Source organism: Bubalus kerabau, chromosome 3 (assembly GCF_029407905.1).
Source record: "Bubalus kerabau isolate K-KA32 ecotype Philippines breed swamp buffalo chromosome 3, PCC_UOA_SB_1v2, whole genome shotgun sequence".
Taxonomy (NCBI): Eukaryota; Metazoa; Chordata; class Mammalia; order Artiodactyla; family Bovidae; genus Bubalus; species Bubalus kerabau.
Window position 1 is genome coordinate 102,228,556 of NC_073626.1, and position 21,699 is coordinate 102,250,254.

Below are 21,699 nucleotides of genomic sequence, written 5' to 3' on the forward strand. Positions count from 1 at the left end.
CGTTAGCTATCTATTTAACATATGGTAACGTAAGTTTCCGTATTACTCTTTCCATACATCTCACCCTCTTCTCTCCTCTCCCCATGTCCATAGAGAACAGACTTACGGTTTATGCTTTCACACATTGGTAATTTGGGCTGCGCTCACCTGGGCTGTTCCAATGATCTGGGCCAGACTTGGCTACTCTTGGCTGGAGTTCATTCCAGTTCTGTGACTGGCTGCCAGGTCAGCTGAGGTTGATGGACTTTTGCCTGGGGTGCTCTGGTTTTCCTTTACACAGTATTTTATTTTCCAGGACTTGTTCACATGATGATGGTGGCAGGGGTCCCAAAAGAGTGAGTGGAAGTGTGCAGAGCTTCTCAACGCCTATGCTTGGAACTGCAGAGTTGTATCTGTACCCATCAACCAAAGCAAGTCACAGGCCAGTCTAGGTTTAGGAGTAAAATAATAAATTTTATTTCCTGATGGATTTAAAGAAACTGTGGGGGAATTTGTAGCTGTTAATATAATCTACCACACAAACACCTAAAGGTCTAATTTAAAGGAGAAATGACAAGGGAATACAGGCTCTAGCAGGAGCAAGATATCTGAACAACCTCTGGAGGAAATGCAACCTGGGAGTTAGGAGTGTGGTTGAGAAATTACACAGAACTGAATTCCAGTCCTGACTGTGTTTCTCACTGGCTGGTTCCTCATTAATAACAGCTATCTCATGGGTTTGTGAGGATTACATGTGTGTAAAACTCTTAAATGGGACCTGAAATAGTTGTTATCACTATAGGATACTTCAGTGACATAAGGCCTGGGTTGGAAACAGGACTAAACAGAACTGGAGATGGAGAGCCAGGCAAAAGAGAGATTGGCTCAGGTTGGCAGAGAAAAATAAGAATTATTACAGCATTATGTAGTAGAATAGGGCAGGACAAAACGCAGAGTCAGACAGACTAGGGTCTCATCAGAGGCTTAGACACACAGGTCAGCACAATACCAGCTGATGCTTACTGAGCACTTACAACATGCCAAGCACAATTCTAAGTGTTTTATAGTTACTTACGCATTTAATTTTCAAAATACCTCTATCAAGCTGCTTTCCCCATTTTATCTTTGGGGAAATTGAGGCACAAAGAGATATTTTTAGATTTTAGCCTTGCATAACCCAGCGGTAGGATAGCAACAAGGTCTGCCTCATTCCTGACTCCAAGCTCCTGCCACCCTCACAATATCCTGGGGGGTGATCCCAGGCAGGAGCCAATATCAGGAAAATGAGGTTCAGAAGTTTTTAGAGAGGCAAGGAAAATTCAAGCAAGCCAGTGGTACCCAAAAAACAACAGGTGAGGAACTGCTGAGGGCAGGGGCAAGAGGGAAGACTGTCTTAATAACTGAGACCTTTTATATAGCTCAGCACTCCTATTTGCACTATTTCTGGCATGAAAATTTCTAGTCCTCAAAATGAGGAAGGTGAGAATTACTTCTCTTTCACAACTCAGGTACTCGAAAGAATAGTTCCCAATTGTTAATTTCGCTTCCTCCTCTCCTACTACTTTCAGTTCAGTTCAGTTGCTCAGTCGTGTCCGACTCTTTGCGACCCCATGAATCGCAGCATGCCAGGCCTCCCTGTCTATCACCAACTCCTGGAGTTCACTCAGACTCACGTCCATCGAGTCGGTGATGCCATCCAGCCATCTCATCCTCTGTTGTCCTGTTCTCCTGCCCCCAATCCCTCCCAGCATCAGAGTCTTTTCCAGTGAGTCAACTTTTCGCATGAGGTGGCCAAAGTACTGGAGTTTCAGCTTTAGCATCATTCCTTCCAAAGAACACCCAGGACTGATCTCTTTTAGAATGGGCTGGTTGGATCCCCTTGCAGTCCAAGGGACTCTCAAGAGTCTTCTCCTACACCACAGTTCTTTAGTCCCCTGCTATAGCCTGTCTCCCAACCTCTAGAATGGTCATCTTATGACCTGAGATGGCCACATCCACTGGACCCCATTCAGTCCTCATTGCTCGGTGTTGAAGAGCTCTGATTATTTGTTTACTGAAATGCTTTCCTTCTGCCTGGATAATCTTGACCTAGAGAAGGAGACTCCCATCTTTTATCAAGCCTGGCCTCAGGTAACCCACTCATTCTCCTGGCCAAGTCCAAGTCTGCCACTCAACTTTTTATCAGGTATTTACAGCAACTCATTCTTATTCTTATGACCAATTTCAGGCATCTCGATGTTTCAAAACTTTTTTTCCTATTTCTTTGAATGATAAGAACATACTTACAGACTGAGACTTGTAGTCTTGAGTATGGGAATCTGAAGTAAGGGCACTGACTATCAATAGTTGAGCCTACATTGCAGGACCTCTTTATACACAATGTAATCAATTTTCATCACAACAAGTCTGTGAGCTAAGTGGAACTACTTTTATTTTATAGATAAAGAAACTGAGGCTTAGAGAGAAAATTAGCATACAGCTGGTAGAGGAGGAGTCTGGATTCAAAGATACGAAGGTTGTTTTGACATCAGAGCCAGTGTGTTCCTGCTACCTCATGCTGCCACTCATAACTCACAAATTGTATACCATGAGATCAACAGCGTTATCTGCAATAACACAAGAATCTAATTTGCATTTATTTATTTGTTTTCCTATTTATTCAGTCTTACTGCCTTTGGTACACAGTAGAACCTGGCTGACTGATAAAGGAGAGTTTAAAAACAGGCCTGCTTCCCAACTGCCCAGGGTGTGACTGACCAAAGGTCTGAATTCTATTTGGATACCTGGGTGCTGCCTTTTCTGTAATTTGTAGCCAGAGCCTATCCTTAATTAGAACATCCCTGGGATTTTATGAGCAGGAGGAAAATGCAATGGTGTGATTACAGATCAATAGCTCTTCCACAAGACACAGATATAGAGCAAGCAATAGCTCAGAGATTAGAAGCTGCAATCAAGGCATGAAGGTACCTAGGAAAAACACATATTTTATTCCAGCCTGCTTTGGGATCATTGAGTGTCAGTGAAGCCGATAAGCTAAAACTTAATATGTGAAGCTTAATGGGCAAAGCAGCATATTAACAGAGGAAAATGAGAGGCATTTTTTGACCTGGTAATTTGGAAGGAGAGTAGGTGAAGTGTGTAAATTAGAGAAAATTCAAAGGTGAGTCATTTTGGAAATGTATAGCAGACATATATCACACTAACTGCCGCTCAGAATTGTGGATCTCACCCCTGAAATCCATTAGAGCAGGACTCCTAGGATTTTTACCATTTTAATACTTGCATGATTGTTTGTTTGATTTTGTCACATGTGGCCGATGTTTATTTAAAACTTCAAATGAATTAAACTGATTCTTTCTCTGAAGTTTTAATGATGTTCCCTTGAGGTAATTAGAGGCACTTTGTGGTAGGAGGTGTCCCAGGGCTGGGAATTATGGCATTATGGAAATAAAACCCACGTGCTACCTCCTTCCATTTTTAATTTAAAAGGAACAGCTGGACATAGTGTTTAAGAGCTGAGGCTAAAAAGAGAGGAAGCTCAGTGATCCAAAGAGTTCTTTGGATCTTTAAAGAGTCTGAAAAGAGGTGGGAAAACCTTTGGGTTTGCCCAAATCTATGTAGGAATTTGTATAATTTTGGGAAAGGAAAACACTATGGCATCCCATTCTGTCAGGAATTTAATCCCTGCCAAGATTTAGGCTACTGTGTCTAGGAGTTCACTCATTCAACAAATATTTGATAAGGGTCTATTATGTGCCTGGCTCTATGGTACAATCAATAGTAAATCAGATACAGTCCCTGTCCTCAAGAAACTGAAATCCATTTGGGAAATCCATGTGTTGGTTGTGGCAACCAACACATAGAGTATTATTATGTCAGCTGGTATTCAGTCAGTCAGTCAGTTCAGTCACTCAGTCGTGTCCAACTCTTTGCAGCCCCATGAACCATAGCACACCAGGCCTCCCTGTCCATCACCAACTTCTGGAGTCCACCCAAACCCATGTGCATCGAGTCGATGCTGCCATCCAACCATCTCATCCTCTGTGGTCCCCTTCTCCTCCTGTTCTCAATCTTTCCCAGCATCAGGGTCTTTTCAAATGAGTCAGCTCTTCCCATCAGGTGGCCAAAGTATTGGAGTTTCAGCTCAGCATCAGTCCTTCCAATGGACACCCAGGTCTGATCTCCTTTAGGATGGACTGGTTGGATGTCCTTGAAGTCCAAGGGACTCTCAAGAGTCTTGTCCAACACCACAGTTCAAAAGCATCAGTTCTTTGGCACTCAGCTTTCTTTATAGTCCAACTCTCACATCCATACATGACCACTGGAAAAACTGTAGCCTTGACTAGACAGACCTTTGTTGGCAAAGTAAGTGATATTAAAAAGAGAGAAAGGGAGAAAAGAGGAGCCAGGTGAGGGAGAGAAGTGCTTTTTTATGGAGAGATTAGGGAAGGACCCTCTGAGATGGTATTATCTGAATCAAGGATGGGTTTGTACAAAACTCAGTGGAGTAAAAAGTAAAAAGTACTTGTGAACCTAGGTCACAGGACACCTAAGAGAGACAGTTCATCAGAATTCCACATGAACTCCAGCAGTGCCCTTGGCCGTACTATTTTTTTTTTAATTTAAAAAACCACATTGGCCTTTATTTAGTGATTCATGCATCAGGCAGCATCCAGTCTAGCAGACAGAAGTTCCAAGGAGCTGCATTAAATGTATATTTAGAAAAGACCTTTGAGCACTCATAGGGTCTCATTGACAGAAAGCTACACTACCCTGGTGAAACTCTGCTGCAGAGTTCTATAGGCTTGCTAACAACATGAACGTGTGATAATAGGGACCTCTGAACAATCCCAGTTTGGATGCTGATTTCGTTTATCATTGTACCTAGTCCCAGTGACGACAGGAACAAACAAGGCAATTATCCAACTCTAGGGAAAAACAAGTCATGAAGCTCAGTCCACACAGTGCATTATAGTCATTCTTTTTGACAGGCTGTCATAGTATGTTAAATAAAATCTCTCATCTACACATCTGAGGATGAGAAGTAGTAACATGGCATAGAAGTTTCAGCAAGAATAGAATTGGCTATTTGGGGGTAAGTTCTACCTTAAAGATAAAAATCCCTTGTTTACTCAAGCCATTATCCATCTGCCTTCTTATGCCTGCATCTTCTCTAGTATATTTCAGGTATTTGCCATGGTTAGTAATTTCTTTTTTTTGTCTGTAAGAAACAGAACCCATTCAAACAATCTTAAGAAAAACTGGAGAAATTTATTAGGGAGTTACAAGGCAAAAGCATCGAGCCCAAAGGGAAGAAGTCAGTTGGGATTCATAAGATACTGGAACTCCAAGTAGGCAATCATAAAGAATGGAAGTTACTTTCTCCAGTTCTCTAGAATCTCATGACCTCTTCCTGCTCATCTGCTTCATTTGTCTCTCTCTTTTTCTGAAGAGTGACTTTCTAGGTTTCTCTGAGCACATGACTGTTCCGGCTTCTGTCTTAACATTACTTCCTTGTTCATTCTTAAAAAAAAAGACTCACTAGGAATTAGTCTTATCCAATGAGCAAATACGTGTAAAAAGTAAGTTATAAAAAAATATACACAGTGCAATCTTGTTCTATAAACAGTTTTAGTATACGTAAGTATGCTCAGGAAAAAAAAAAAGGAACAGAAATGAACTAAAGTGTTTTTAATGGTTATCTCCCAGTGATAGAATTATGGGTGATTTAATTTTTTTCGAGCATGTCTGTACTTTTCCATCAATCAGTACCATATCTATTTTTTGTAATTGTAAAAACATTATTGAAAAAATTAAAATGAAATCCACGTAGTGAATCCAATTAGTCTAGAACTAAATCTGACAATGGCGCAGGCACATGCCAGACCTAGAGTAAGGGACAAAGGCTTCTGGAAGGCGGTGGCCAGGTACACTGGGGAGGACAGCAGAAAAAAAACACACACGCGGAGGGGCTGGCTCTTTGTTTCCATATTTATTTGTTTTCAAGAAAAAAACCCTCAGTTTTCGATACCATCATGCCAAAAGAGTTTGCAAATAATGATGCCATGCTCCTCAGATCTTTGGATTTTCTCTCTTTTTCCTTCTTGCTCTACTTGGGCAAGTATATGTTATCTAAGAGTCAGCCAGCCACAGTATCCCATGTTGTAGAACCCACCACTCAGGGACATCCAGGTGATAAAGCTGAGGGTAGGGACTTAGGGTAGGAAGCCTGCATCCTTCATGACCAAATCTAAATGGCCCAAACAAAGACTCTTGTTGCTATCAAGCATACAGTAGTATGCTTCCAAATATAGCTTCCCTTGTCCATACAATTCACTATCTATAGAGCCATAGTCTTGGACCCTGAGTGGCCCTGACCATCTTTACTGCTAGGTATGATAATTGGCTCTGGTTCATCTCTGATTAGGTTTTCAAAGACTAGGAAGCAGAATAGGAGAAGACCTAGTTTGGGGCACAGCTGAAATAGGACCTTGGACCAGCAATCAGGGTAGCAGATGGGACCAACCAAAGCACCAGAGGATCCAAAGTGAGCCACAATGGAAGGTATGGCAAGGCTGGCTAAAGTCTAGAGGCTGTTACAGTAAGGGATGCACTAAGTGGGCAAAAGGGAGTGAGGGCAAGGGATGAGGGAACAATTAAAGGTTAACCAAAGACTTAGAAAGAGCCAAGATGGCTTTCCATGAAACCAACCTGTCAACAGTCATTTATCAATCAATATTCAGGTATTCACAATTACCTACCAACCTTGAGATATGCATGTGTCCTATCGGAGGGTATATGTGGGATAAATGAGCTGTGTAAATATTTGTGAGCCAGAGAAGAAATCTTGCTAACAAAGGCCTGCTTCCACTGGAGAACTGGACTCTGAGTTCCCAGTTAATTCACAAAAACCACTTCATAGTGAGGACCCACGAGTGATTTATTATTGACAATTGTTACATCTTGATCAAGCAATCTCCTGGAACCCCAAATCCATACTCCTGCATGAATGTGGATGCAGTTCAGAAAGTCTGGTGTTCATATGTCCAGTGAGAGGGAGACTGACCCTTTCTAGGGAAGAAGCAGAGAGCAAATTGAAGTAAACTGGATATTAGGGAGAATTTCCTCCCCCAAAGTTTGAGAAGCCACTGATGTGTCACTAAGGAAGGAACTGTTAGAACCTTATTCCCTGCAGATTTCAAAGTTTTCTTTCAGGCTTAAATTCTGCTTGGCCTAGAGGCAGGGTAGGACTCAGATGGCCTCTTGGATGGTTCTCTAGTTCCAAGTTTAGTTCTGTGTTTATGGCTTAGAAAACCTAACACCTCAACTGGTCAGATATCCCAGACACTGAATGTTTTTCACAGATTTGGTAGCAGAAACACCCTACCTCTTTGTTTAGCCACTTGAAAAGGAGGATTAAAGGGAAAAAAAAATTAGAGACTTACTACGAATAGATGGAAGGAGGCTTGTTTTGTAAAGCAGAGCCTCTAAATTGTGCCTGTATTCGTTATGGAAACTAAAGACAAAGCCAAGTTTGCTTTGTGCAAATTCAGCAGCACTGAGACCCCTTGGCAGAATGCCACATCACCCCTTGCTAGGGCAACGTTTGTGCAAAATCTTACTTGGTGAGGCTTTGCTTTCTTCCAAGGAACAAACAGGGTGGAAATTCCTGATCTACCTCAGTATCGCCAGTAATCTGACCTGCAGGCTTGTACCTGAATACTGAAACCTTGGGGTTCACTGCTCAAATATAATACTTGGGAAAAGAAGAAAAGGAGTAAAGACACTCTTCTTAACCTTTGCAAATGTCATGCACTATTTATATAACATTTACCACTTTTATTTTCTACAGCCCAGGATTTTGTGAGGAGAAAGGAACAGGCCCTTGAAACTAAGCTGCATTCCAACAGGTTTTAAATTGCAGCCTTTCCTCTCAGAAGGCTGTTTATTGTATGGACATCATTCTTCAGGGGCTGATTGTCTCATAAACAATTTGAATTCTATTTCTTGGATAAATCCTGAAATTGGTCTTCTAATAGCTTCAAAAGAGAAAAAATTTCCCCTAAGTCAAATAAACTACCAGCTCTAAAAGATAAGTTGCTATCTGTTGGATGGAAATTTTGGAATTCTTTCACTCTGTGTCATAATAACTGCAACAAGTTTTCATTTTCAATCTTATTAAGTAAAAATTGCCCTTTTACAAAGACTGGACTCAACTTTCTATTTTCTTGCTTGTGTAACCACTAGGGGCCTGAACTTGGCTGAACGAGTTGCCTTGTGAAGGCTGGTATTTTAAAAATTCTTGAAAGGAGGAAGCCACAGGGTCTCATTTTGACAACCTAACTTCAGGTAGATAAGAAAAGTAAACACAAGTTAATGCCACCCAGGCATAGAGAAAATATGAACCTCCAGGAAATGTCATAGAAAAGTATATAGATGCTAAGGCTTCAATGAAGGCATTTGCTTCAACCAAAAAATGCAGGTTTCATATATATGATCTTTTAATAAAAGTAGACATTTTTATACTGAGAGCGTCTAAAGAGCTGAAGTGTCGGGATGTGTTAGAACTAAGACACTGCACCTTGTCTTAAAATGACTGCCGTCACTATAGTCAGAGGTTGCCAACTGGCCATGCTTAGGCTGCCTGTGACTTGAAAGTTGTACTCTGTTTGACTCTCACTGTGTTTAGAAATAACTAGGTGTAAAATCTTAAAATGAGGATGTTTCAAATAAAAATGCAGATTTATGACTCTCTTGAAAAATGATAGGTTCTAAAAGGATTAGCCACGACCACAATTTCTTGACTGGGTGGAATTGGGTAGAGGGTGCCCCTTCTCTGGGGCACATACTTTCCAGTTTGGCACAGGTTGCCTGAGCCCCACTTTGCTCTATATGTTGTCTCTTTGCCCTCTGCAAACCTTTGGTTCTGACCAAAAACCAGAGCTTGAAAGCTTCTGCTAGTTCAGAGGTGGCAGTCTGTGGCAGGAATGACAACTGGTGCCACCACAGACAACTGTGTGCCTTTCTCTTTCCACACCATGGTGAATATATTTATTTTCTTTTTCTTCTTGCAGAGGCCTTATGCCATAGATAAGGGAGTGCTGGATTAGGGGCCGGGGACTTGGCTCTAGTGATAACTTCTTTTATCTAATTGAGTGAATTCACAAGAGCCTTTTAATCATTTAGAGTCTTAGTTTCTTTACGTGTAAAATGGGTTCATTGATTTATCGTCTAACTTTTAAAACACATCTATTCTGTTCCACAGATTTGAAGATGCACCAAAGGACTCAGTTATTAAAATAACACAAACCGATGTTGTGCAGACATGCTCTTTGTCTGTGTCTAACATCTTCTTAAAAGAGGGGTAAGTTTGAACACCTTTGGCCAGTTTCGCATAGTCCCCACTGCTCGTCGCCAGGCAGGCTCTCCGTTACCTACCCGGTCTGGCAGTCCCTGAGTTAAAGAATGGCTCCTGACCTCTAGGTACCTTCCCTGCTAAAATGTCCTCGGGTGCTTTCTTTTCCAACACCCACGTCTTCTTCCACCTTGCCTTCTTCTTTGTTCTCTTCCCCGTCTCCATCTCCGCCAGCGGAAAGCTTGCCAGGGGCTTAGCTTTTAAAGTCTGCCATAGTTTCTGGAGACAGAATTCCTTTGGCTTTGTCCCTTTGTTGCTTTTCATTCTCACCTTGACAATAAGGACATGATTCTCAGTTTTACTCTGTAGCTTGGTTTACTGTTAACTGAAGTTTCCCCCCTTTCTTTGCAGCAGCTGTTCTCATTCTTCTAATCAGTTTTTAAAAGGATTGAATTTGGAAATATGGTTGCTGTGTGCCTCTTCAGAGATTCATCCATAACTGTCAGAGCCTTTTCATTCCCTGGCTTTTGTATAGGTTTCTTTTATGAGCAGAGTAATTTGCATTTGTCTTTAATTCTTAATTTGTCTTTGCATTTGCTGTGGATGTAACATGCAGCTGAATTTGCATTTTCTTTTCACTTCCATTCTCATGGACTGGGGCTGTCTGAGGTGTAAACTACAGAGAGATTCAGAAGCCTGTTTGCTGAATGGTAAACTTGGCTCTTCTGGTTTCATCTTATCTCACCTTCCCCTTACCTGAGTTGTCTTATTATATTTAGATGTTCTAAAATGTGATCAAATATAGCCTATGTTTTCCATTCCACGGGCTGCTTAATCCCATTAACAGAATATTAGACCTTTAAATAGCAGTTGTAACTCACTTATCAGGAGAAGAAATCCTGTTTAAGAAGGTACTACTAGATTCTGGAATATAGAATGCTTGGGATTTAATTCTGTCCCTGCTGTTAACCAGTTGGGTATATATCCTATATATTTCTGGTACTCAATCTGTCTGTAAAAAGGGACTAACAGCAATGTTTCTGGGTATTTCACAGAGTTCTTCTGAGGTGCAATGAGTAGGGTGGGTATGGAACCCTGTAAGGAGCATGGGAGAGTTGGACTGTGAAGAAGGCTGAGCACCGAAGAATTGATGCTTTTGAACTGTGGTGTTGGAGAAGACTCTTGAGAATTCCTTGGACTGCAAGGAGATCCAACCAGTCCATTCTAAAGGAGATCAGCCCTGGGTGTTCTTTGGAAGGAATGATGCTAAAGCTGAAACTCCAGTACTTTGGACACCTGATGCGAAGAGTTGACTCATTGGAAAAGACTCTGATGCTGGGAGGGATTGGGGGCAGGAGGAGAAGGGGACGACAGAGGATGAGATGGCTGGATGGCATCACCAACTCGATGGACAGGAGTTTGAGTGAACTCCGGGAGTTGGTGATGGACAGGGAGGCCTGGCATGCTGCGATTCATGGGGTCGCAAAGAGTTGAACACGACTGAGCGACTGAACTGAAGGAGCATCATATTCTAGACCAATATGAAATACGGTGCCCTGAGGACTGCAAGCAGTGCTGCCCCTAAGAACTCTTTAATTTCTGCTTGGTTGATGATAGAGCTTTGGTTCCATGGAGTTTCACCAACAACGGCCACTCTGTTTCAAATCATATCACAGTTTCTTAGTGAGGGGAAAAGGATCAGTTTAAAATCTACCTATAATCTCATGCTAGGAGCTTCTCTATTGCTGTGAAATAACATTTAAACAGAAGGTTAATGCCTTACACTAAACCTGTAGTCCTAATGTGCCTCCAAAAAGCGTTAGTTCTAATTACTCTTTATAGAAAGGCAGATTAGAAGTGGCCCTATATATTCTAACATTCAATTAAAGGGCTGTTCTTGAGAAGTAGATTTTTTTTTTTTTTACTGTTGTGTAGAATATTGAGAGAATTATTAGTTGCTTCTGTAGTCCACTCTGCAGTAATATGCAATTATTTTGCCTCTCAAAGAGAGAGAATTTCTAGCCAGCGTGAACTAATTGTATTATATACAGAGGTAGTTTTTAGCAATGTCCAGTGATTCCTCCTCACTGCTTTTCTTTGTCAAGAGTTTAATCAACAGAAAGCCCTGGAGGGAGGAGAGGGGTATCTAGATTTCCTCTAAAATCTGTAAGGTCCTAGAGAAAGGATTATCCCCTCAAACCATGAGCCTCTTTCTTCCCCCACGCTCATATTGCCCTGGGATTAGGCCTTTCTCTGTTTGGAACTAGGCCTTGAGACATTAAGGAGTTGATGAATTTATCTGAATCAGAGGTTCAGATAGTTTATATAGTGGGGCAGTTTATTCAAGAATCCATTCTCCCTCAATTCTTCCTGTCACCCCTTTATTATTCCTAGAACCCTTGTTTCTGGGTTTTTAGGAAGAGAGAAGATCTCAGATTACTTTTCAGAGACCACTGCTCTAGATGGTTCAAGTATGGATAAGAAGGACTCCTGATGGGAATCTAAATCCATTGCTCTTGAGACACAGCCCAAAACTTGGAGGCCAGAGTATTAAGAGAAGAAGAAAAAAAAAGTTCAGTCTAAGAAGTCAGAAAAGGTACAGATACCACATGCCAAGAAAAAAGAAATCCAAACCAAAACACAGTAGTGTTGGATAAACTGAAGACAACATTGCTTTTTTCGAAACTTTAGAATGAAAGTTTAGGTTTAGAGAATTACATTTTATTTATAACTTAGGAGCAACATTTCATTGAAGCAGGAAGGTTCTTCACTGAGTCTCTGTAGTTGCAAAAGACACTGCTGTTTTCTAGGGGTTTAACAGAACTTTTTGACATTGTTAGCACTTAACTATAAATCAGAGTTTAGGAAGTGGATTTATTGTCCTATTTACCTTTGTCTGGGTAGATGAAATGCAAATTTCATTTCAACCCATTTCTTTGGAAGCAGCTTCCCAATGTCTGTGGTTGGAGGACGGGCCATTTGTACTTTAAAACCTGATGGGCATCAACAGGGCAACTATAAATTCTCTTCTGACCTAATCTCTCACCTAGAGATGGGTTATTTTCTTTCTGGATTGCTGACTGATTTCCTTCCTGTAGTGCTGGAAAGCCTTGTTCAAAGATCTCAAAGCCTGGCTGCATCTCTTTCCTAATGAAGCACCCTTAGCTTGAAGCTGGGGGAGAAGGTCCATCTGGCTTCTGCCATATGTGTGTATGCTGTCACACCAGTAAACACGGCAGAGTTTGCCGACAGTGCGGAGTTTCAGTTAGTCAGTCATAAATTAGAGATGAGATATGCTGTGTTCCTGCTGCTGCGAGCTTTCACACTCCAGAAAGGAATCTCTACTTACCTATCCTAAAGAAGAAGAAAATGTGGATCAAGAAACCGTCAGAGGGGATGCCACACCAAGTCAGATGCACACACATTGTTTAGAGATGGGGAGAATGTGCACAGGCTTAAGAAATCAAAATCATTGCCTAAGCACCTGATTTGTATCTGTTTATTCAGTTGGTACATTGGCTCTTTTGTTTCAAGGCATATATATGTAACCAATTACATTTTTTTCCACTTGGGGTGGGTGCTGGGGAACAACTCCTTGAAGAGTCTTCAAAACATTCTTAAACTGGGTGAACATATGTGTAGTTTTCCCCCAAATGTGCTTTATTTGTGTCTGATAATCAGATAGGGAGAAAATAATTAAATTTTAATGCATCTGTCTTTTTAAAGAGAAAAGTGCTTTCTGACTCTTGATGGCAAGATTTCATTATTATGATTTTAATGCTTTTAGATTAAAGGAGAGTTTACATTTAGGCTGCAAAGAAGCACAGCTAAACTATTCCTCTAAGACATCTTTGTTTCATTTATGGGCTTGTGTGGAGGTGTGTTTTAATGTATTACATTTAAAACAGACTGTGATACATTAGAGTATTTAAACATCTTAACCCAGAATAGCTTCAGATAACACTGCTACCTTGTATCTGACAGTATCATCATGGGAAAGTCACAGCTTCTAAAACAGATTATCACACATTTTTATCCTGAACATCCATTTCACCCAAGAGGTTCTGTGACCACCACACATCTTCAAACCTTCTCACTTCAAAAAAGAGTAAGGCCTTCAAATTCTTTCAGTGCTACAATAACTGGAAAACTATGGCAATCTATTTCATTTGATTATTTCAGAACTGGTCAGACCTTGACCTCAGGTAAGGTTTGTTTCTTTGAGGTTGAGATTTAGGGCAGCAAAAGAAAGGTGATGATGGATGTTCTGAGCAGAATAAGTTAAGTTTCTAATTCATAAAAAAAAAAAAAAACTAGGAAAAAGGAGGAAAGGGGGGGCCAAGATTGTGGCTTGCAAATAAAGGGAGCTGTTGATTTTATTCCAGTACCAGAAATAAAGACTATAAGCCCTTTGAAATTTCCTGTTTGATATCTACTAATAGGATTGGCGTGTTTTTAGAAAAACTCCAGGCCCTGTATGGTTCTAGCTATCATTTGGTAACACCAAAAATTATGCTGCTGTGGTCAAATGCAGCTGTCCCTTCAAAAGCCATGTCCACCTCAAAATGTCATCTTATTTGGAAATTGGTTATTTCTGGATGTGACTAGTTAAGGGTCAAGATGAGGTCATATTGGATTAGAGTTGGCCCTAAACCCAATGATTAGTGTCCTTATGAGAAGAAGGGAGGACACAGAGATATAGAGAAGAATGACATGTGAAGAGGAAGGCAAAGACTGGGCCTTCTACATGCCCATCTACATGCCCATCTACATGCCAAGGAACCCTAAGGACTGCTGGCAACCACCTGAAATTAGAAGAGAAGCATGGATCAGATTCTCCCTCAGAGCGTCTAGAAGAAGCCAGTCTTACTGATACCTTGATTTTGGACTTCAGGACTGTGAGCAAGTAAATATCTGCCATTTTGAGGCACCAAGTCTGCCATAATTTGTTTTGAGAGCCCTAGGAAACTGTTACAGTTGTTCAACAGTTTTATTCTAACAGTTAATAGCCATAGCTTCAAGTGCTTTACCAAACCAAACACAATTATTTTCCTACACTGAATCTTTCAAGCATTGTCAAAACTGGATTTATGGGAACCTCTTATGAAAGGAGTTTTTGCAAAGGGGACCCCAGTGCTTCTTAGTTTTCTGTGGCAAGGTGAGGGCACAGGGGTCCACAGTGCTCCCCAGTGTGCAGTGCCCTGTGCCCCTTCTTGACACAAATTCCTACACCATCTTTCTTTAGTGTGGAAGAACGACAGCTGTGGTCCAGCTCTCTATACTTGGAGGAACATGCTCCTTGTTTAGGGAGGGTGTATAAAGAGTCTAAGTCATCATTATAATAGACATGAGAGGCCTCAGCAGTCATCTGACTAGGCCTCTGGGTGAGAAGACATGAAGTGTTGGTAAACAAGCTGACTGCATTTCCCAGAACACTCCCAGGTGAAAGCATCCTATTGACATTAATGCCTGTTTATGGTTCAAGATTCGTTGCATTTGCCCCTAAGTAGAACCATAGATTGGAAACAAAAAGGCAAATTTTGTGTTTCTAAAGATAAAGTTTTAGTACATTTTCCCTTCAGGGTAAGTACCTGTACTCTGTATTTATCTGACTTCCCAGCCCATTTTAATGATGTCCTCACCCCCTGATTTTCTCAGTTTAGGGTTGCCTTGGAAGTAGGTGAAGGGACTTCCTTAGGGTCTAGAGAAATTCAGCTAGAATGCTCCTCTGTTTGGGTTAGCTGAGGTACAGTCTCTTTAGAAGAGGGTGGTCTTTGAAGGATGATGAACATCTCTTATACAGAAATTTGCAACTATGTGGAGGAATGTTCTTATGTTCCTCGTTTTGGTAAATAGAATTCCAATCTGCCCAGTTGTTCAAATTAAAACCCAGAAGTCACTCTTGACTCTGTTCTCCATCCTCTCTCATACCCGATCAATCACCATATCCAACTGATTCTACCTTTCTCTAGATGGACTCACACCTCTCCATCCTCTCCAGCATGTCTGTCAGCAGCCTAGTTCAAGTGGCCATCACACTTGCCTAGGTGATTGCAACAGCTTCCTAGTGATTTCATCACCATTAGTTTCTTTCCTTTTCTCAAACCACAGCAGGGTGACCATATTAAATATACTAGTCAGATCATATTCCCTTGCTTAAAAGATTTCCATGACTTCAAGATAAAACATGAATTCTTTAAGAATGATGTGATGGCCAGTTTTATGTGTCAATTTGACTGGGCTATAGTGTACCCAGATATTTGGTTAAACATCCTGGGTATGTCTGCAAAGGTATTTCTGAGTGAGATGAATATTTGAATTGTAGACTGAATAAAGCAGTTGCCCTCTCCGGTGTGGGCGTGCCTCATCCAATCTGAGTTCTGAAAAGATTAAAGGTGAGGGAGAATTCACTTTCTCTCTGCCTGTTTTTGTGCTAGGATGTCAGTTTTCTTCTCTACCTGGGCTGTAGCTAAACCCCCAACAAATAGTAAGATCTCTAATAAATTCTCAGCCTCCATGATCATGTGAGCCAATTCCTTACAATAAACCCCTCTATCTATCTATCTGGCATGTCCTATTGTTCTGATTTTCTCTGGAGAATTCTAACACAGTTCTTACTGGATCTGTCTTGCAATTTTCTCACCTGAATTAAATGCTCTGAATTTCTTTAAGCATCCTGAATCGAAAGTCTTGTCTCTATACCACTGGTTCTCCTTGTTTGCACATTGGGATAACCTGGAGACCTATAAAAACTTGACGTCTGGGTCCTACACCTGTGCTGTGCTTAGTCACTCAGTCGTGTCTGACTCTTTGTGACCCCATGGACTGTAGCCCGCCAGGTTCCTCTTTCCATGGGGATTCTCCAGGCAAGAATACTGGAGTGGGTTACCATGCCCTCCTCCAGGGGATCTTCCTAATCTAGGTTCTACCCCTAGAGATTATTGTTAAACTTGTGGGGATGCAGTGGGGCGTTTAAAACAATGTTCCCAGGTAATTCTAATGTCTGATAGACTAAAAAACCATGAGGCTTTGCATATAAATCTGGATTTTCATCCCCTATTCTGTTTATCAGGCTAATATTCACTTATCCTTCAGGTCTCCATTTAATAATCATTTGCTCCAGAAGCTTTCCTTGATAATCCTTAGACTAGGTTAGTTCCATCTCTATGTATTCCTCTAGCATCCTGTACTTCCCCTGTCATACCACTCATTACATTTAGCCATGATAATTTCTTTAATCCTTTGCCTTCCCTATTAGAAGGGCAGCTCCATGGGGTAAGGAATTTTGTCTAGTTTTGCTCCATATTATATTCTAGCACCTAACTTTGCACCTGGCATTTATTGGTTAGTAAATATTATATTGAAGGCATACACAAATGTAAACGTATATGGCAGTATACACTGGGTAAAGTTCTTATCTGTTTGAAGTAGTTTGTTTGGGGGAGTTTCCCCAGCCTGGTCTGGAATTCTGACACTTTCCAGGGTGATTACCTTTGAGTGACTGCACTCCTTTCCTATCAGGGATCTGCTGTGGGGTGCAGTCTTTGTGGCCCATCTTTTTTAGTTGGCATATTTCTTCAGTCACCAAATCTTCAGGATATCTTTTTCCCATCCCTGACCTTTACCTACATCTCATCCTGTCCCAAGTGGTTGTGAGATAGAAGCTTACATTAGAATTTCTGTGGGACCATTTTCAAAACATACTTGTTAAAATATCTACCACTTTCCAAATTCTGACGTGGTAAGTCTGGGGTGGACCCCAGGCACTTATGTTTTATATAAGTTCCATAGATGATTCTGGTATACAGTTTCATCTTTCATGCTTTATAACTGTGTGAAATGGCTACTAGGTTATCAAAGAGAGCAGTGAAAAAACACATCTGGGTCTCTACATTAGTGAAAGAAGGCCAAAGGAAAAAGATATTATCTAGGACTTTTGTCCATCAGCTAAGACCTGTGCCCTTAGTTGTACCTGTGGCACATTTAGGTATTCCTAAGTGTCCTTCCAGGAATTATGATTCTTACTGTCTAATCCAGAAAAGTGACTCTATGATGGCTCTTTCAGAGCATTGGCAAGACTGCGGCAGACAAGGCAGGGAGATATTCGGGGTCAGTGAAAGACTGTAGGAATCTCCAGTTATAAACAGGACTGATCTCTTTTGGGTTTCATATCACAGAGAAGTTTTCCTCCCAGTTGCCTAACTGAGTCTGGCTTCTGTCAATCTGCAAGAAAGGGGACCTGGCATTTTGCTGTGGTGTCACTAAGTGTTCCACTTTATGTAACACAACCTTTAGAACATTGCTCTTAAATATATGTTAGGGTTGGGCTATTTAAAGCTCAAGACTTACGCTGCTCAGACATGAAGCACAACACTCTAACACAGCTTTAAGTTATGCAAATTGTTTCTTCTCAGTTGCTGCAAGAAGCTTTGTTTTGTGATATTGGCCTAGGGCCAAACAGGTAGCGTGATATGAGTAGGCAGCCCTCCTACTACCTCTCAAGTCGAAGGCTTCAGCCAAGTGCTATTCTCAAACACGCAAACAGGGTGGAAACAAGTCTGAGGAAAGATGTGTGGGGCCGTGGCACAGTTTGGTTACATGTAGCCGGGCTGGGCTGCCGCACAGGGAGGAAGTCCTCTTACTCTCTGCCTGCCACTCTCCACTTGATCCAAGAGAAGAGCTGCACTGGGCCATCTTTTCTAAACCTAAATTTTATCCTAAAAGCTTGATTTTAATATTGGTGTGTTAGTTGCTTAGTCGTGTATGATTCTTTGTGATCCCATGGACTGTAGCCCACTAGGTTCCTCTGTCCATGGGATTTCCCAGGCAAGAATACTGAAGTGGGTTGCCAATCCCTTCTCCAAGGAAGCTTTCCAACCCAGGGATTATACCCGGGTCTCCTGCTTGACAGGTAGAGTCTTTACCATTGAGCCACCTGGGAAGCCCCACCAACAAGTAGTGTAGTTAAATAAAGCACTGCAAACAAACAAAAAAGAAGTTAAAGATGACTTAAGATGAACCTTGAATAAGAAAATTCATCCACACTGCAGGCAGAGTCTTACTGCCTGAGCCACCAGGGATATGCAAAAATAACAAGCAGCAATGGGCATCACATATCTTTATCCTCATGTCAGCCAAGTCCCTTTTTTCCTCAGAGATTTAGTCTAGTTTACTTGGATCCTAGTCATTGCAGGTCCAGATTCTTTCATGATTTCTGTCACTTCTCAGGCTCATCGACTTGTCTCTGCTTCATTACCCCCATCTCTGTGGGTGCAGATTCAGTCAGGTTTACGTAAGGAATCCATTCTCTCCTAGTATTTCGTAAGCTTTGGTGAAGTTTATTCATAACTGGGAGGGGGAATATGGAGAAGTCATTTCCTGCTGTGCACGGCCTCCTGCGACCTTCCTAGCTCCATGTTACTTCTTTCTATCTCTGCTTCTGCCTTCTCTCTCTTTTGACACCCTCTGTCCCCAATCGGAAATCACCTCTGTTACGCAGAGTAGTCTGGTCTCTGGGGGCAGTGGAGGGAGATGGGGTTCAGCCTTGATCCCTCAACTTGCAAGCACAACCTCACAAGAATTCCTGCTGTTGTGATTCACACTTCCTAGGGAGCAATCTTAGTTATAGATAGATTTTTCCATCCCTGTCACATACTTGTTTAAAATCTTTCCATGAGCCCAGGTTTATCTTGCATATGTATACAATGGAGTCTGTAGAAATTTTAGAAAGTACAGGTGGGTCCTCCTGCAGGCAAGCTGTGTGATGCTATTAGCCCTTAGCTATATAAAAGCACCAAGACTTGAAAGCTTGAGTCTGCACTATTTTGGTGCAAAAACCAGAGTAATGTTGACGAGTGAGAGAAGAATTCAAGTATTTTAGGTATAGATGTGCAAATTCCAAAGCAAAAGGTGGAAAACTATACAAGCCACCCTATGAATATTAATAAAAATACTTTACACAAAGCATTCTGAGTTCTCAGAAGAAAGGCACTATATAAGCACAAACATTACCTCATTAATCCTAACAGCATCCCCGTGAGAGGAGAGCCAAGGCAGGTTATTCCATTTTAAATACAAAGAAATGGATAAAGCAGGAGACATAACTTGTCCCCAGCGTTATCATTATCTCTGTTGTAGAGGTCCTGCTGACCCCTCCTTTGCTAAGCCTCCTCACCCAGGCCAGCTTCACTGCTGGATGCTGGTCATCGTTTCACCTATATGTCTCATCTATTCAACCAGACTGTGAGCTCCTTGAGGGGAGCTTTTGCATAATTAAAAGCTATCTCCTTTGCATTTCTCCCTCTTACTGCATCCTCCAGAGCATCAGGGACTTAATATGTACTCAAGCAAATGTCTGATGATTGATAGTCATTGTATTATGGAAGTGACAGTGGTTTAACTAGCTATATTTTCCCTTTCCAGTCATTTTCCTTTTTCATATTAAATTTTAAATAATTACAGAATACAAATACCTTGGGTTTTTTTGCTAAAAAAAAAAAAAGAAAAGAAATAAAGAAAACATTTTAGACATTCCTTTTGTCTATCGTTCTCTTCCCAGATTTAATCATTTATTTATGATAGAATAAGGACAGTTTTAAGAAATATACGTTTGGAAAAGAAACTACATGTACACAGAACAAAATTCAAAAGGTATTGTAAGAGGTTAATCCTCTCTCTGTTCTTTGCCAGCGCCACCTATTTCCTCTTCCCGGAGGCAATTGCTATTACCAGCCTCTTCTGTCCTTCCAGGGATGGCCTATGTTTACATAAGCATGCGATGCTTATAATTTTTAATGCAAATAGTATTATAACATATCATAAACACTGCTCTGCCACTTGCTCTTTTTGCTTAATGATGTATCTTGGAAGTTGTTTCATGTCAGTATTTATAGCTGCTCCACTCAAAGGATTTCTTTTTATGCATTTCATTTGTCTACTCTTCTACTAATGAACATTAGGCTATATTTCCATCTTTTCATATTACGAACAATGTTACTATGAATGTTTTTCTACCTATATCATATAGCACATGTGTTAGCTTATCTATGGGTTTCCCTTATGGCTCAGCTGGTAAAGAATCTGCCTGCAATGAGGGAGACTTGGGTTTGATCCCTGGGTTGGGAAGATCCCCTGGAGGAGAGAAAGGCTACCCACTCCAGTATTCTGGCCTGGAGAATTCCATGGACTGTTATAGTTCATGGGGTTACCAAAAGTCGGACACAACTGAGCGACTTTCACTTTTACCTGCACAAGCATATCTATAGGATAAATACCTAAAGTAGCATGGCTGGGTCAAAGAATTTGTATATTTAAAATTTTGATGGGTACTGCTAAATTGCACTCTATAGAAAAAAGTTGCACTAACATACATTCCCAAATCAATGGGAGAGAGCATGAAACATTTTAGAAAAGCTATATAAATTAGATGAAAATGTGGAAAAGGGGCAAAAATCAGATTATAGCATAGCATTATGCTCCACTGTAGATGCTATTGGTTGTTATTCCTATCTAGAGTTTATTATGTCTCAGGCTCTGTTGTGGGCTCTTAATTAGCTCAAAACAATTCTATAATTAATTATTAGGTGATTTTATTTGAAGGGATTTTAAATTGGTACCTAGCATAACAGTTAACTTTAACAGTTAGCTGTTAGAAAAGCACAAACATTTATTGAATATCTCCTGTGTGCCAGGAAGAGAAAGAAACACTTCCAATTCTATGTTATTTAGTCCCATGAGATAGGTATTATTACCCTAATTTTCTGATGAGGAAACAGAAATTCAGGTTTGGCCCAAGATATGCTATGGAATTGAAGACGACGTCTCTAACTCTTTCAGCTGTGTCACACTGGCTTGTGAGACCTAGAAGATTGAGAATACTCAGTCAATTGAAATGACATTTTTCTAAGGGAGAAGACTGTGAGTCCAATAGCATTGCAGCAGGGAGGATGTCCAAATATGTGTCCTCTGAACTTGTCAGCAGAAACAGCAACCACCTGGTAACCAAAGGATGTTTTTTGTTAAAAAAATCTCAACAATACTGCCATTCTCTGTCAGATAGTTAGGGTCTAAGAGACAGATCTGTCATCACACGTTACGACCCTGCTCAAGAAGGAACAGATTTTAATTGCAGCATTATTTTAGGAATTGGCAATTGCAAGAAAGGGAACATAAGGGGGTGGAACACAAGTTTCATTTTCACATTAGGATACACAGCTGAGCTGAGACACTATCAATGGCCAAAATTTGAGTCCCATGGTTACTGCTCTGATGAAATTCTGTGGAAAGCGGAGTTTCACTTCCAGACAAATTGACCACCAACAGAACCAAGAAGATCCAGGCAATCATCTGTTGGTTTTTTTCTACCA